Source organism: Silurus aristotelis, assembly GCF_946808225.1.
Source record: "Silurus aristotelis genome assembly, chromosome: 10".
NCBI lineage: Eukaryota > Metazoa > Chordata > Actinopteri > Siluriformes > Siluridae > Silurus > Silurus aristotelis.
In genome coordinates, this window is record NC_139583.1 from 9,836,464 (window position 1) to 9,848,946 (window position 12,483).

The 12,483-nt window shown below is 36.9% G+C and overlaps 1 protein-coding gene across 4 annotated transcripts in view; it reads left to right on the forward strand.

Moving 5' to 3' along the window:
- Positions 1-12,483, forward strand: part of tspan9a (tetraspanin 9a) — a 222,632-nt gene that overhangs the window by 17,454 nt on the left and 192,695 nt on the right. The window lies entirely within an intron of this gene.

Genomic DNA, 12,483 nt, shown 5'->3' on the forward strand with positions numbered 1-12,483 from the left:
CAAAAAGCATTAATTTAACAATTGAGTGATTCAGTTGGAGGGGAGAAAGTCAGAGATGTGACTTTAATCTCATTAAAAGTGTTGTGACATGATATGAAATGAAAATGAGCTGGAATTGTTTTTTATAGAGGAATGGTCTCGATTGCTCCTAATTGTTTAAGAACCAGCAACTCCAAAATAATGTTCTATTTGAGGTTATACAGAGATTATTCATCAAGATGTACTTGAATAAATAAGATATAATGTACTTGAATAAATCTACTTATTTATTATCTGTAGAATGATTTATTATGAGCTGTTCTACTTTTGTAATTGTAACATGTACTGCAAATACTAGCTGATGTAGAAAATTCCAAGGTCCAGGAGGTTTTCTCCCAACCTTGCTGCGGACGTGAGACATAAACACTGCCTTCCTTCCTGAACGCAGTTTCTGTCAGTGACTGGTTTCCGTTTGCAGCGTCGCTTTCCTTTTCGGCCAAGATGTACGATCTACGTCTGGAGTGCTTCATAATTAATGTCTTTAAACTGCTTGACAGGAAATGCTGATTTAGGTGTATAATATATGGTAACATTCACCCTGTCAATGCGGGATGTCATTGCCGCCAGCATGAAATGTGCACCCTGGTGTTATATAGTTGTAAATGGATCACCGCTTTCGGAGCTGCAGTGCTGTGACATATATTGCTAATCTGTTATATGTTGAAAGGCTTTGGGACTGATTACTTGGTAACACGTTACAATACTTTATTTTGTACTGAACTTAATAATTTAGAGTCTGGTGTGAAAAGAACAGATTTGTTTTTGTTTTATTTATAGAATCAGTAAATCCTGATATATTTCTTACTTCTGTAGTCTGTGAAATTTCTGTGTGGAGAATACTGTACCCACCAGGACTGTACGGTGTTTTCCCAACAACGAACCGTGGATTAACCCTGATATAAAGACTCTCCTTAAAGAGAAGAAGAGGGTTTTTAAATCGGGAAACAAGGAAGAGCTGAAAACTGTCCAGAGAGAACTTAGAAAGAAGATCAGGGAAGGAAAAGCATGCTACAGGAAGAAGATGGAGTATCAGCTGCAGCAGAACAACGTCAGCAGTGTGTGAAAGGGGCTCAAAACCATCAGTGGTCATAGGGAGTCCAGCTCTCAGGCTGAGGGTGATCTTAATCTATACTTTAACAGATTTGATGAGCTACCCTCCCCTGCCCCCATCCAGTCACCCCTGCTGCAATCCCCCGTTCTCTGGTTCCACAGCAAGCAGCTCCAGCCCCACCTCTCTCTGCACTGCTATCAGCTCACAGTCAATATACAACACACCTAACTCCCCTAACTTCCACTTCAGTTTGCCTACCAACCTGGCATTGGAGTGGAAGACGCAGTCATCTTCCTCCTAAATCGGGCTACTTCACACCTGGAAAAGGCTGGGAGCACTGTGAGAGTCATGTTTTTTGACTTCTCTAGTGCTTTTAACACCATCCAACCTGTGCTTCTGAAGGATAAGATGGGACATGGGAGTGGACCATCGTCTGTCAGCCTGGATACTGGACTACATCACAGACCGACCACAGTATGTGAGGACTCGTGACTGTGAGTCTGACATGATTGTCTGCAACACTGGAGCCCCCCAGGGAACGGTTCTTGCCCCGTTTCTCTTCACCATCTACACTGCAGACTTCATGTTTAGCGAGGCAACCTGTCACCTACAGAAGTTCTCTGATGACTCTGCCATTGTCTGTCTGATCACGAATGATGATGACAGAGAGTACAGAGGACTTATACAGAACTTTGTGGACTGGTGTCACCGGAGCTGCCTCCAGATAAATGCGGGGAAAACTGGTGGTGGATTTCCGTCGGCACAAACACACTTCATCACTTCCATTGGTAAACATTCAGGGAAAGGACATTGTGAGAGTGGACTCTATCTATAAGAAAGGGCAGAGCAGACTCTTTCTGCTGAGGAGACTAAGGTCTTTTGGAGTGCAGGGAGAGCTACTGAAGACCTTTTTTGACTCTGTTGTGACATCAGCCATATTCTATGGACTGGTCTGCTGGGGTAGCAGCATCTCTACTGCAGACAGGAAGAGACTAGACAAGCTGATCAGGAAGGCCAGCTCAGTCCTGGGGATTCCCATGGACACTGTACAGGAGGTGGGAGAAAGGAGGATGGTAGCAAAACTATCATCATTACTTCAGAACGCCTCCCACCCCCTGTATGAAACTGTTACCTCGTTGAGCAGCTCCTTCAGTGACAGACTGTTACATCCTAAGTGTCTGAAGGAGTGATACAGAAGGTCTTTTCTCCCTGCTGCTATTAGACTGTACAATAAAAGCTGCTCCCAATTAACCCATAACCAAAATACACACTGTTAGTACTGTTCAATGGTGTAATAGTTACTGTTTTTTACTGTTTTACTATTTAATAATACTACTGTGTGCAATATTACCTGCAATACGTGCAATACTACCTGTGTGCAATACAACCTGCAATAAGTACTTTCCCTCATCTGTATTTATACATTGTGTTGTGTATATACTTGTATATTATAGTATGTCTTATTCGTCTATTCTTTTATATATTTGCATTTATTTATTTTTTTATTTTTCATGCTGCTGTAACGAAGAAATTTCCCCACTGTGGGACGAATAAAGGTTTATCTTATCTTATCTTATCTTATCTTATCTTATCTTATCTTATCTTATCTTATCTTATCTTATCTTATCTTAAATATCTTTTTCAACAATGAACTGGAACAGTATTGTAATATGACACACATGATAACTTCATTTATAGTGACTGCTTAGATACACCTGAACTTGGAACTCGGAGGAGCTTTTTTTGAACATTTCTTTCTACTTTTGAACTTCATTTTCCTGATATAATAACCTCTACTTTTCTGTAAAGAAGTTCTAGTTTTTGGAGCGTGCTCATTGGAGTTTTTGGAGATTTGTGCTCATTAACACAAGGGTGTTAACAAATGAGCACAACATTCCAAATTATCTTAAAGGGGTTCAAGAAGATCGAGGACAACCCATGTGTTTATCGTGCTTTCTTTGTGCATTTGAGGCATTGCCATGCTGGAACAGGTTTTGCTTCTCCTAGTTCAAGTGAATATTTAATTAATTTGTCCTTTTTTCCAGTAAGACATCACTGTAATGCTTCCACATGTGCTAGACAGAAGTACTACTTTAGACACTGTGGGAAAATGGTGTATTATTTCCACTAAAAACACTATTTTCATCCTGTAGTCTGCTCTACATGAAACATCTGTATGGTTTTAATTTTTCCATTTTTTATAGCAGATATCTGGATTCTCAGCCAGGTTTAGATCTTAACATACTTCCCTGAGCTGTTGGTAATGAATTGCTTGACTCTGTAGAACTCCTTGAGGTTGCTTGGAACGTGGCTAATGGCATCTAAAGGTTTATTACGAGACAGGTTGACGATGAGCATGTTTGACCCAAAAAACGATGCTGAAACACTCTCACGGTCTTTTTCATTGAGCAGTTCCAGTGGCTTGCAAATGACCCCACTGACCAGGATTCTGTTTTATAATAAGCGTACTGAGAATTGGTGCAAAAACTGGAAAGAATGATGACAGATCCTTGAATCCATGGTCCGAGTCAAAGTTGTAAAACATGCATTCTTGCTATTTAAGCAATTCATTTTGTAAAAAATGCACTGACATATAGTGTATTTGTTTATTATTTTTAACAGCAGATGTTGCTAGATAGCAGCTATGGAGTTTCACATTGCAAGAACTTCATCTTAATAAAGAGATGAGAGAAAAACACTGTAAGGTGACATGATGGAAGAAGCCTTGAGCGGAACCAGAATCAAAATGGAACACACTGTAAAAAAAAAGTACTGTACAACATATTAGTGAAGTAAATTACATAGTTTATTGTAAAAAATCACTCGTAATCCAGAACTTTTTCTCATTTGACTGATGTCAAGGGTGAAATCTATGGCGGCTTTTGGTGGATCTGCAACTCAACACCGTAACCACTGATCCCCCACAACTAGCTCAGCTAGCTTTATTAGTCTTACAGTGGCAGTGGTCCTGCAAAACAAACAGAACAAAAAAGACATTGGATTTTTTTTTCGCTGCATCAATAAAAACTCTGCATTCGGCTTTTTTTTTTTTCTACAAATGTCTGCTTTTCAACTTTAAATATTCCTTTCTGTTCTCAAAGAACTCTTTGAGTACTTTTTTTTTTAACTATATCCATATGCATCCTTCCAGAAGTCTGTCACCTTCCACTCTTGTCATTCCTATTCATTTACAAACTTTTTCGGAAGCTCTTATGCGTGTCCAAGTAAACCACAACCCTTTTTAATATGACGTTTATTAGTTAGAAAGTGGGGTGGAGGGAGTTGGTTTTCCAACGCTGGGGGAAAAACAGATGGGTTAGTGAGAGATGGATGGATTTTAAGATCTCTCTCCCTCCCTTCTTTTATTTTCTCAATTTTTCATTTGTGCTTTCTTTGTTCTGGATGGCAAGCTGTGGGAGAGAGTGTAATCATTTATATCTCTGGTCTGCTGTAGTTTTCCATGGCCTGCTGCTGAGTGGGAGATACGCCAGCGGCCCAGCAAAGTGGTCTGGCAAAAAGGCTTTATATTCATGGCCCCATTAAGGTTTTCTGCTCGTGTGGCTCTTATTAGACGTTCAGACAGCAGGCATTATAACAATGCTGCTCACTTACTTATCCCTAATTCAATGTTTGCCTTTTATACAATTTAGGAATGAGACTTTTTTTTTACCACAAATAAAATTTGTTTTGTTGTTATGAATAGTTTCATCATATGCCTATAATTAGTTCTTTTCCACAGCCCAGTATAATTTAGTAGCCTTTTCTTTTTTTTCTGTTTTTTTCATTTTTTTTACTCTTTCAAATTTTTTTCCCCTTTTAGTCACTTTTTTGCAGTAGAGATACTCATATATTAAATTTTTTGAATGATTGTTTGGATCTTTTTTGATAAAATAATCAAACAGCTCATTCATTATTTGATGACGGAGGTTTGTTTTAGCATTCTGTTTTCGTCATAATGAGCCAGAGGATTAGGAGACAGTAGTGTATAGTGGATAGTGAACCATTATATTCTAAACAGTTTGGCTCTGTTTGTGATGTTCAGCTCTTCGTCACCCTGCTGGCTTGGAGCCCTAAGGTGCACTAAGCATAGAAATCATAAAATGCCATGACTCGCTTCCTTCCTTCCACTCTGCAGTGATGATATTGCATTCTATACAACTATTTTTGTCACAATTTGCATTATAGACTCCTAAAGGAAACCCGAGCGCCTCAAGATCAGTTACTAGTAAATAATAATTACTGATTGTGTCATCAACCTAGGGGTATTATTAACTCAATTTAGACATAATTTTACCTTGATGCCATCCATTTTATGGATGGCATCAAGGTAAAATAAGCACTTTATTATAATAATAAGCACAATAAGCACTTTATTTCTGGCTGACTATAAGCAGTTCCCTATAAATTGCCTGATTGAGTGTCACTGTGCTTCTCTTTCGTCCTCTTAAGCTTCTGCGAGAGCTCCAGCAGGGCCACTGTGATGGCCTGCTCTCTGCTGTGAGTGATGGATGTACATTCACACCTCTTTTATTCCTTACTCCTTCTCAGCATGTGCAATAGCCTGTCTGCTGGATTAATGTGGCTTATCCTTGAAGAGGTCATGCGGAAATGGAAAACTAACTTCCAGAATACGGGCATGACAGAGTCTGCTATCTGAGTGTTAAGGCACAGAGCAGGAGTGTTGCACAGACATTTCACATGATACAGGCTTGCTTGAATAGTTCGGTAATTTATTAACTTTTGTGGGGGCCAGGGAAACCCTTCACATGGTGTACTATATATAGCTCTGCAAAAAATAGGCTTTCCTTTGTATCTTAACCAGAAGCAATATTGAGGGAGGTCCCACCTACTTTTTTACCACCAGGTTTAAGTTAAATCCTGAAAAACGTAGCTTAAATATAACCATTTATGCATCTTTTTTTAAATAAATATATGAAAGGATACACTATATCGACAAAAGTTTGTGGACACCCGACCATAAGATTCTGTATGGGTTTTCGAACATCCTCTTCCACATTTAGTCCCCATTTGCTGTTATAATATCCTCCTCTCTCCTCTGAAGATGTTCCACCACATTTTGGAGTGTACTTGTGGAGATTTGTGCTCATTCAGCCACAAAGGTGTTAGTAAAGTCAGGTACTGATGTAGGGTGAGGAGCCCTGGGGTGCAGTTAGCAGGTAACTCAAGATCTTTCACTCCAACCCATGTAAAGTTTATCTTCATGGAGCTGGCTTTGTGCACAGGGACACTGTCATGCTGGAAAAGGTTCTGGTCTCCAAGTTTAAGTGAGGGGAAAATTGAATGCTATGCATCCAAATACATTCTATATAATTGTGTGCCTTCAAGTTTGTGGTAACAGATCGGGGATATATGGGATATATGTCTGGTGTCCGAATACTTTTGCCAATATTGTTTATATTACTGACAGAAAACTACATTTATGTTTTGTTGTAATGTTTTAAATTTAGTGATCATTTTAGTTTGATGTTGTTCTTTAAGATTCATCTTTTGCTATTTACTTGGTATTTACAGTCCATGACGAACATTTTCCTCTTATTAAGAATACAATTTCATAAGTAGCCTTAATAAAAAAAAAAAAAAAAATATATATATATATATATATATATATATATATATATATATATATATATATATATATATATATATATATATATATATATATATATATTCAAAGGGTTAGGGTTAGGTTTTATGACTAATTAAAATGTCATTATTCGAGAAATGTTTCACAGACAAGGATGTCAAGGGCCAGGAAAACATTTTGGAAGCAGATTTACGGTTTGGTTTTGACATTGGAGATATTTCCAGTGTTCTTATTCCAGATTAGAGGTTTTAGATGGAACTCGCTCATTACATACATTGGAGGAATCCAATAGCAAACGAAGTACAGTAAAAACAGGAATGGGCTACTTGTACAAACACTTCTGCATTTGAACCAAAACAGCACTTCTGCTTTCAGCAGTATAGTATAATGACAATAAAGTTATTTTAGATTCGGTATTTGCAGAAGCTATGTTCATCATAATGTATGTGTAAGAACACTTGCAGAGCTTCTTTAATCCGTCCAGAAGAAAAGATCTTGATTGAATGCTTTGTTATATGTAAAAAAAAACAAAAAAAAAAAAAAAAAAAGCTAGAAAGGTAAGTAAACACTTAATTAAAATAAACACCCAAGCTAACATTAGCCCAACATTGTGACTTTTTTGTAGACTGATTGCAAGCTGTTGCATAGCTCAGAGTGCAAGTAGCCATTTAGATAGTTATGCTTTAGTCTCCTATACACAGTTATTATAATTTAATAATGTCAAATACTATCTTAGTACCTAAATTTAATTTAAGATGTATTTAAAATTCGTAGCCTGAAATGTCTCCCAAAAAAAAAAGGAAACTTCACACAAAAAGCTCAACTAGTGTCTTTGACAATCTTTTACTGTGCTATAAATTCTCAGACCAGGTTTAACATCAAATGATCAACTCGTAAATGGTCCGGCAATTTAACTGTAGTCGGGAATACAGAACACTTATGTGTTTCCTTACTGGACCATTATATCACTCAGGGAGCCCGTGCACTGGGAATGACTCTCATTGTGCTATTGACCATGAGCGTACACACTGGCATATGGACTGCATTTCACTCTACCCTGCTTGCTTTTATCACACAGGTGACTGACTGTGTGCAGGTTGATCTGCCTTCTGTTTTCTCTTGTTCTACTCTGTTCTCGCCTGAACAGAGTAGAACAAGTGTTTGGATGGGACTGTAAATTAAACAGAACTGAATGATCCCCACTGCCATTGTCCACCCTACAGTGACACATCAACAAACATGGGATGTCAAGGGAAAAGCCATGCAACTGCAACGCTGTGGTGACAGACAGCAAGTTCAATAGATAAAAACGGAAATCCGAGGGCGTAGAGGGCAATATGATCATGTTTGCTAGGTGTCTAGGAATATTGTGGCATCTTATAGAATGCACTTCTACATTATGAATACTTGAAATTAATAAAATAATTTTTCATTGGTTAAAATAACAGTTATTAACAAAGTAAACAAAAAAAAACAAAAAACAAGAACAACAAAGTTTTTATATGTAAATGCTATTGGATCTAAGAATTTTTTATTAATTTTTTTTTTATAATAAATGAAATTTGATAGGAAAGTAGACTTTTATTTTATTTTTTCATTAAGCACATTTACGGGTTTCCTGGTGGTCTAGTGGTTAGGATATGGCGCTTACCGCTACAGCCCAGGTTCGATCCCCAGTCAGAGAACCAACCCCAGCCATTAGGGTTGCACAAGCCTTAGTGCCGGTCCCAAGCCCGGATAAATGGGGAGGGTTTCGTTAGGAAGGGAGAAGCCGAAAGAAAGTTTATTAAGCACGTTTACGGTATTATTCTGCCAAATGATTTTATCCAAAAGAAACTTTATCATTGTGTTTGCTTTTTGACTTCTGTTTCATGCTGGAAGTGTAACATAGTCATAGGTGGTCCAGGAACTAGTGAAATGGCATGTCTGTATGTTACATTGAAGAAAGTTTTAAGTCGTAGCTAAATTGCAGTTGTGATAGCTAGAGAAATATTTGTAAATGTTTATTAATAAAATATATAAACCTCAACATAGAGTCATGACCCATGTTTTGTAAACCTGTGGACGATGCTAAAAAGTAATATTAAATGTGGTGATGAAATGCTAGGTGGTTAGCTAGACATTATTTGAGTCTGACTAGCTTAATTTTTTACTTATTTAGTTTAGGGAGACTTTTGCTGCAACCAAATTCAGTTGTCTTCTGCTACATTTCATTTGTGCCAGATACATTATATGTGTGTTATATTTTATAGATATGAAGAAAATGTCTGATGCTTTGGCAAGGAATTTATGATTTATTTTAAACTGGTGTCATATGTGTTGTCATTCTGAGATCAGTATATCTCTCATTGTTGTTAAAAAGCCTGAATAATACAGCTGTAATTGAATTTAATAATATAAGTGGCTACCAAAACAAGTACGCAATAAATGTATGAAGAAGCGTCTTAGAAACATTGGAATGTGTTTGGATCGGGACTAAATAAGTAAAGGGGACATTGGCTGTGGTCTGGATTTATGTCTTAATGAAACAGAAGCAATCATGTTTAGAAGGCCACTTCTCCTTTCTTCAGTTTGTCCTTCACTTTGTGTCACTGTGTTGTGTGATTGTGTGTCTGCTGACTCAGAGAGAAAGAGAAAGAAACCAGGCCCTGCCTTGTGGTTGAGCTGTAATTGAAGCATTGCAGGCAGTGCTGCGGTTCTGTGTTGGGAATGGGAATACTTAACAGCCCTTATGACGAGGAAAAAAAAGTACAAAACTTCACCAAAACAGAGGCGAGCAGCAGCTGCAGCCCGGACCTGCTTCCTGTCTATTCATGTAGCATGAGTTCATGGAGTGGCACCTCAGCCTGCACTGCTCTGGTTTGGCCATTACAGTCCATTAGAGTACGCTGTACATTACACCGAGCAATTTAACCGTGCAAATGTATCCCAAATGTCCGAGCAACAGCACTAAGCACTAAAACCTTACCTTATGTTAAGCGCTGCTGCATATTCACCCCATACCCTTTCACCTCTACCTGCAGCCATTCGCACTAATTCTGTAGAGGAAAGAATTTACTGGTGCTTTTGGTGTATTTCCGAGGCACGAATGTTATTTGCATTCAACACTCAATAGTGTGATTAAGCTTGTATTTGAGCATTAAGCTCTCTCTAGAATGGAAGGACTGATCACAGCTCAATGGTGCAGTAAATCCGTCTGATATACTGTTCAGTTTATAGCATTTAAACCGCAGTGAAAGCAAACGTGCCAAACTCTTTAATCAGGCAAAAGTGAAAAACATTTCGATTTGAAATAAATGCTTAGGGATGTGGGTGCGTGTACGTTGCATTCTTCTGATCTTAAGTTTTAAAAATGAAAAACATTTGATGTTTAAAAACTTTTTTTTTTTGCTGAAAATGAAAAAAAAAAACTCAATACGGATTTCTTGCGATCAAATCTTTGCGATCAAATCAACCCTGATGTAAAATAACTGATCAACCATCAGCACATTATCCATCAGTGGATTCATCAGACATTCTGGCTTCACTGTGAGAAATTTATATGAATCATTACATGCTTTTTAAATGTGACAAACGCGTGACAGTAAATGGAGTCCCACACATGTCCTCTTTTTACAATGTTATGCCATGCACGTAGTCTTCAGACACTCATTGCAGAACAACCCTATCCTGATTATCTGTATGCACTGAATATGTTGGGTGTAGTTTGTATCATATTATTGATGATTTGTGCACATTGGTCCAGAGTGGACATTTCTTCCTAAGAAAAGACCACCAATCAAATTTATTTCTGGGTCATAATTAGAAATGTTAGATTGGAAATAGTGTATAATTTTGGGTATTTATAGTGTTTAATATTGTGAGATTTTAAAATTTGTGTGATTAAATCAATAGGATACATTAACAAATAAGTCATATTCTCTGCTTATGTGTGCTCAGAATCAATAAAAAGCCATTTTCTCCCTTTTCTGCTTTCAGTATTAAATAAAAATAAGTAAATAAGGGCATGATCATTCACATTTAGTTTTTTAAAAAAAACCTGTTAGAGTAAGCAACAAACTCTTCATTCATAATAAATTTTTCTGTAAAGCTGCTTTGAGACAATGTCCGTTGTGAAAAGCGCTATAGAAATAAACTTGACTTGACTTGACTTGACTCATATTATTGCAGTAAAGGTAATAAAACTTTTGTAAGTATGAAAATAAAAAGAGAATAAAGATTCACTAAGGAAACACCAGCAAAGTATAACTAACAACAGCTTTAATTCTAACTTTAAAAATGTTAACTAATAAAAGCTAATAGCAGGCTTAATAAACACAAAGCAGATGAATTACACTGTTGGGTATTAAGTATTAAGTTTGGATTGGGTAAGAAATGAGTTGTTTCAAGCTGTTTGATGCTGAAAAGATTATACTTGATTGAGGTATTTATTTGTGAATCTAATAATTAAATGTCAAAATTATTGGGGTTAAAATATATATAAAATAATACTTAATTATCAAAGTGCAGTAACAAAGTAATTAAATGTAATTATATGTTGTTACTTTCTAGGAATTAGTTCGACTTTTACTTCCTGATTCTTGCATGTTCTTGTTTTTTATTTCTGGTTACATGTTTTAGGTGTCTTGTCCCTTGTTTCCTCTTCTTTTTCTCCTTTGTTCTTACTTCACTGTATGGACAAAAGTTTTTTGACACCCGACTGTAAAGATTAGTATGTGTATTTTGAACATCCCCTTCCAGATTTGGTTCCCTTTTGCTGTTATAATAACCTCCACTATTCTGTACATTCACACCTCTTTTATTCATTCCTCTTTCTCAGCATGTGCAATAGCCTGTCTGCTGGATTAATGTGGCTTATCCTTGAAGAGGTCATGTGAAATGAAACTTCCAGAATATGGGCATGACGGAGTCTGCTATCTGAGTGTTACGGCACAGAGCAGGAGTGCTGCACAGACATTTCACATGATTTATATATATATATATATATATATATATATATATATATATATATATATATATATATATATATATATATATATATATATATATATATATATACTGAGGGATTTTACCACCAGGTTTAAGTCTACTCCTGCAAAACGTAGTTTAAATATAACCATTTATGAAAGGATACACTATATTAACAAAAGTTTGTGGACAAATGACCATAAGATTCAAGATTCTGTATGGGTTTTGGAACATACTCTTCCACATTTAGTCCGCATTAGCTGTTGTAATATCCTCCTCTCTCCTGTGAAGATGTTCCACTAGATTTTGGAGTGTGGTTATAGAGATTTGTGCTCGTTCAGCCACAAGGGTGTTAGTAAAGTCAGGTACTGATGTAGGTTGAGGTCAGCATTCCAATTCATCCCAGTAAAGTTGAGGTCAAAGCTCTATAGCAGGACACTAAAGATCTTCTACTTCTTTTCATGTAAACCATATCTTAATGGAGCTGGCTTTGTGCACAGGAACATTGCTTGCTGGAACAGGTTCTGGTCTCCAAGTTCAAGTGAAGGTAAAATGTAATGCTACTCCATTCAAAGACATTATATACATCTGTGTGCCTACAACGTTGAGCCAACAGTGGGAAGAACCATTCCAATACTTTTGTCCATATAGTGTAACTTTTCTTCTTGTTCCACTCTCTTTATTAAATCTTTTTATTTTATTAACTGCCATTTGTATCCTGTTTCTCGAGTCCTTATACAGATCATGTTCTGCAATCATTTTCTATGCAGATTCTATTATATGGGGAATATTTTTACTTGTATAAACAGTGATTTCAATT